At 40.0% G+C, this 6,000-nt stretch overlaps 1 protein-coding gene across 1 annotated transcript in view; it reads right to left on the reverse strand.

The window, feature by feature from the left end:
• Nucleotides 1-4,665, reverse strand: part of LOC307021868 (prickle-like protein 1) — a 29,634-nt gene extending 24,969 nt beyond the window's left edge. The window contains exon 1 of the mRNA XM_079654377.1: nucleotides 4,455-4,665. The gene's annotated coding sequence lies outside the window, so the exon portion shown is untranslated. The remainder of the gene's footprint in view (nucleotides 1-4,454) is intronic.
• Nucleotides 4,666-6,000: the final 1,335 nt, after the last annotated feature.

The following is a 6,000-nucleotide window of genomic DNA, read 5'->3' on the forward strand; positions in this document are numbered from 1 at the left end:
TTCCAGGATCAAGGCCTGCCGTCTCAACCCCGCACACACACTTACACACCGCAGCACTCACCTCTTTCAGCATAGCCATGGTTTATGGCTACTGTAGGCCAGTATATAAACACAAGATTAGCTTCTTTTTCACCATTTATAGTGCAGTCTTTCCTTAAAACAGTCTGAAAGAAACCTCGATTACATTTTCAACTGATGTCTTGATTCAGGGTTTAGTCTACAAAATGTGACCAAAGCAGAACATAAAAAAAAACTTACGTCACAGGGGGAATGTTTGACATTTTTTCCAGCACTATTTGTATGCAATTGGTTCCCATGCAACATTCAGAATATCAATTTGAGACTTGTTTAATCTCCGTTCTTCCAAGAAGTGACGGTTTTCCACTGTTCACTGTTCTGTTTCACCCGTTCAGTTGCTTGGAAAGTGTGTGTGTGTGTGTGTGTGTGTGTGTGTGTGTGTGTGTGTGTGTGTGTGTGTGTGTGTGTGTGTGTGTGTGTGTGTGTGTGTGTGTGTGTGTGTGTGTGTGTGTATTCTGAGGTTTGGAATGATTTACATAACCCCACACTCGATTAATTCCAGTATGACAGCACAAACTTGCCTGTGTGTACACAAGTAGGTCTGAGGTATTAGGCTGACAGAGGTGCACAGATAAAACAGTGTTGACTTACTAATATATGGAAGTCTCTGTATTTTTCTTATAGACACACACATGCAAACACAGACACTTCACATTCACGCTTATGTCTCTCATTGGTTTTCATTTATTTAATCTAATGCCAATCTGTGCTCAGAATCTGGGACACAAGATATCTGTGAATGCTGAATGACCCCCGTGAACCGAGTCCACCAGGAGCAAGCCAGACTAAATGAATACATAATTAGTGTGTGTGTGTGTGTGTGTATAATATTATGAATTAAATGTGAGAAACTGCTCTAAAAATGTTCAATATTGCTTGTGAGCAAACTGCAACATGTTAAGTAACCACTATCTTTTACAAATGTGTTTATTATCTCCATGTTGTTTTTATGGCAGCATCTTCATTTAAATATTGGATATGTATAGCTTCAAACAACAATGGCTACCCGAAACATGGCACATCTTGAGCTCGTCGAACAGCTACACTGCTGAGATCAGATGAGGTGTTTCAGCCGAGAAGCCATGGCTCTAAACACTTGGTCGCTGAGTAAAAAGGTTTTCCAGGACACTGTCCAACAATATCAAAACAATCTCCAGGCTGGATTTCCTCTCTGGCACTCAACCCCTAATGGAGAATGAGAATCTGGGTTGCATATGAGAAGAGGACGAACTGTAGGATGAAAACTCTAATCAAAAGACACTCTGAAAAATGAGTCTGTCGGTTTGGAAAAGAGTCTATAAACAAAAAAAGGGGCTAAAAAAATAACCAACGCTATGTGCCATTGCTAGACTTAATGATGATACATCTCCAGTCATTCTCTGTCTTCCTTTAACACCTCAAAGGTCATCACTTCAAGAACAGCTTCACATCCTGCGCTGAATCACATCCTTGTTAACCAACACATTTTCATCCCTTTGACATTTTTAAACAAAATCAACCTTTTCAACCCTGACTCTCATGTGAAGCTAGCTAGAAATCTTCCACCAAACTTCACAAGGAAAAGCACAAACACCCCTCATTGTGTTGACTCATGGGAAGTACAATTTTTTGACAAGAGTTAGACAAGAAAATTGATACCATTCTCCTGTATTTCCGTTAAAGATGAAGCTACAGCCAGCAGCTAGCTTAGCTTAATTTAGCTAGCCAGGCTTAATACAAAGTTAACAACATCTACCAGCACCTCTGAAGCTTGCTCACTGACAAGTTATATATTGTTCTTTGGTACAAATTTAAGTCAAAGTAATAAAACGACAGTTAGGTTTATGAATGATATTATGGGCATAAGGTCTCTGTTGGTTGCCTTGCTAAGGTGATAGGCCTACAACCCAGTCTCATGGCATCGTGTTATAGTCACAAAATTAATTTAATCTATTGATTCGTGTTCACCAACACGATTTTCGCATTTCTTTTGTGTCACACAGAACGATTTTAAAAGCAATGTATTTCTATTGGTAGTATGTTTCGTGCCTCCCTCCACCACGTCTTTTTGTCCGGTCGGGTCTTGGAATACCAGAAGCTGTGTGGTTCATAAACACATTTTCTTACTCAATATCTTACCCTAAGCCTAACCCTTTCCCTTTTATTTTAAATTGTATAATGTCGGAGTTTTTTTGCCGTCCGCGAGGAAAATAAATGGGGCTCAGAGCCTCAGAATACTGACATCTGTATTTTTTGTCATCTTTTTTTCCTTCTAATTTTTTATTATTTGGTGCAGGCACGAAACATATACCAATAGAAATACATTGCTTCTAAAATCGCTCTGTGTGAGAATGCTGAAATCAGTTTTTCCTTCTAATTTGTTATTATTTACGCTGCTTATCGTTCTGTGTGACATGAAAAAAAAATGGCGAAATCGTGTTAATGAACACGAATCAATAGATTCATTTCGTGACTGTAACACGAAATGCCGTGAGACTGTGGCGGGTGATAGCGACAACGAGCGTTCAGAGTTGTATAGATTAAATAAATCAGGTATAAAACGTTAATCACTGGGCTTTGTAACCATTAAACATAGCCTTGCTTGCTGTCCCCCCTATCTCCAGTATTTAGGCTAAGCTAAATATTTCTATACACTATTCTTCCATACTTTTTAGATGGTAGCAAAAATGTATCCTGCTCCTGAACAAGCAGCTTATTTTCTAATGGGTAAAAAACACATTAATATAAATTAAAAGGGAGGACAAATACAAAAAAAAAAAATGTTTTACCTCCGGAAAATCTGAAATTAAAATGAGTTTGCATTATTTGCAACATCTAAATAGGCTAATCAAGCATAATCAGCCACCAGGATGTGAAAGCCTTACACTGATTGAGTGGAATGCTAGACCTGATGATAATTGCAGGTAACAGAGAAGTTCCGGTACTGAGCTTTACGGGAGCACCACTGCCAACCCTGATAGCATAAGACTATATGAAAAAACAAAAGACCCTGTTCAGCATCCATTAAAAGCCTGGAATCAATTGTACGTCATCAGGCATTAGTCGAGCCAAGCACGTCGATCAACTCAGCTCCTGCCTGGTTTGACTCTCCCCTGTGCTTCGAATGGCTGACCAATTAACAGCAGCTTAACTCCTTGGTCCAAACACACACATCTCTCTGTCAGAAGAAACACACAGGCATGCATGCGCGCACAAGCATACAAAGTAATAGATCCACGAGCACTTGCTCCCAGTACCACACACAGACGAGGACACACACAGATACATACTCATTAACAAAGGCTTTGCAGAGTGTGTACCCCCAGCGAAGTGTTGCATAGTCTGGCTGACTGGCCTCCCACAGAGGGGGAATACACCTCAGTCACCTGATACTCAGCGGCTCTCTCATCCTGGATCAGTTAACCACACAGCCTCATTCAATAACAGCCACCAAGCCTGCAAGGCATGGAAACCCCACAGGACTTAAAGTATTGATAAGTATGACTTTTCAGATCAGATCGGACTCATTTTACGAAACAAGCTTTTTTCAAGTTTGATAGATTCAGTAGCCTGCATCTCTTTCTGCAGCATCTTTACAAACTTCTCCCACCACTAGGTGCCACCACTGGCTTCAAAACAGATCAGCCAGCGCTGCACACATCATATAGGATCTGAAGTCCCCGTAAAGGTTTTTTTTTAAATACTTTTCTATTCATTTTAAGACAACAACCAGTATCTTATACTAAGATTACTGGAAATAAATGCCCAAAAAAGTAATTGTGCTAAAAGAGACTATATAACACTCCAAAGTTGTATACCTGTTTTAAAAGTAGATTTAAGCATGATCAAAAGGTCTTCCTTGATCAATTGTATTGTTTGGCTGTATTTGCTCTACTCTTTTTGAGGATTTTGGGCTGTTTTTGTCAACACTGTTGTGATACTAAACGCTCCATGAAAAAGACTGAGTGAGCTCGTGAAGACAGGAAAAAGAGTATACTGACAGACAGAGTGGGACCACCTGAGTGACAAGCAACAGCTGAGTCCACACATCTGGAAACCAAAATGCAACCCACCATTAAGTGCGTCTTTAGGCACACACACTCTCCAAGCTAAAGCCCCAAACCCCCCACCCCGGAATCTGCCACAGTTTCACTTTTTCTCTCTTTCTTGAGGTAAAATATGTCCCCGAGCCTCAACTAACTATTTTCTGCTGTGCGTCTGGCCATGAAGTAATGGAGAGGAAAATCATTTCCATCCCTAAATCTGGCTGGTACATGATGATTTCCAAGCATGCACATTTGTTTTTCATCACAAGTCTATTGAAAACTCTCATGAAACCATGGTGCAACATTAAGGAAAAAGTAGGGTTACAAGAATTGTTCTGAGACAAAACTCACCTCAGAGGCAACAACTTGGTCCGGGCTCGGGTTTGGATATTCCGTTTATCAGAATGAAATCACGAATCTGGAGACATCCGGGCTGACTGCAACCAAATAACACAATTGAGTGCCGTTGGGAGTCCTAAATCAGCTCAAAGGATGAAGTCTTTCAGTGCATGATCGTGCAAAGAGAGGCAGAGAGGAGGACGCTCAGCCAGGGTTGAGCGCTGCGCAGCTCTGGCACAAAGTTAAAGCGTTGAGAAATGACATTAGCTGTGCTCTGCGCCTATTGGCTCAAACCTGAACCCCCCCTCCCCCTTTCCCTCTCCCTCCTCTACACACACTTCTCCTTCTCACTTACAGACACACAGCATACATCAACAACATGACTATATGGATTTGCTTTTGAGGCTATCAAATCCACGTGATGTGTTTTTAATAGTTTTCCATTAGAATCTGTGTGTTAGAAATACCTTTAAAGCATGATGAGGTCATTGTAAACTACTTACTGAGTGCTCATATGAGTACAGCAGCAACTATGTAATATATTGTCTTCTGGGTTCAGATATTTTTAAATAAATACATGATTCAGGTTTTTTTTGCAAATAATTGACTGTATGGACTGTAACCCTTAGTCACAGACACATTAAAGATTTCTAGATTAACTATTACATCATGCTTATGTATGTCAGATGCTCACATACCACACGTCCTGAAAAGTAAAACTGGCATTTTGTTATGGTGCGTGGAGGTTTTATTTACTGTACAGTATGCCATACGCCCGATATATGAAACCAAGTATGTCCAGTATTGCAGAAATCCAGAAGCGGCTTCCTTCAGGCTACATTCACACTGCAGGAAAAATGGCTAAACCTGATTGTTTTTCAGCACATAAGTGACTAAGACCTGTTTTTTTTACAAGAATGGCAACTACACAAATCACATGGAAAGTGATTTCTTGAATTCTGATGCTATCAACTATGTGCTTTATTGATATGCTCCTAAATCCGATGCACTGCAAAGCAACCTCAGTCTCAACAGTCCTATTGGAATTAAGCAATTAAGCAAACGAGAGGTCGTTCTTGAACGTCATTATTGGTACGACAGTACTGCGGCAGTCCGTACGCCTATACTTATCCCCACTTTGTGATTAGGCACGTTCTGTTTGATCGTTGTTTGATCGTGGAATCAAACACGCCTATTGACCAATCAGAGAGCTTGCTCAAACCTATGTGTTATAGAATTGGCTTCATTGACCAGTGTGTCAGTTAAAGACTTTGGCCCGTTCACAATAGGTCTACGTCACTGTTGGTAGAGTCTGTTTCATAACTAAGTGTTTTGTCAGTGTATTTGAAATGACTTGGCTAGCTCAAAATTGTTTAAATTCTTTCTTAGCAAGGGAGACACGGCCTTGTATACTACCTTTGTATTTATGTGCAATGTACAACTAAGTTTTCTTTCTTTCTTAATAAAGTATTGTTAAAAAAAGTTGAACTTATTACATGATTTAGCTTGTTTTTCTGGCTCTTTTCCATTGTTTATGGCTAATGCTAGTTGAAGTATT

This window comes from Notothenia rossii, assembly GCF_949606895.1.
Source record: "Notothenia rossii genome assembly, chromosome: 10".
NCBI lineage: Eukaryota > Metazoa > Chordata > Actinopteri > Perciformes > Nototheniidae > Notothenia > Notothenia rossii.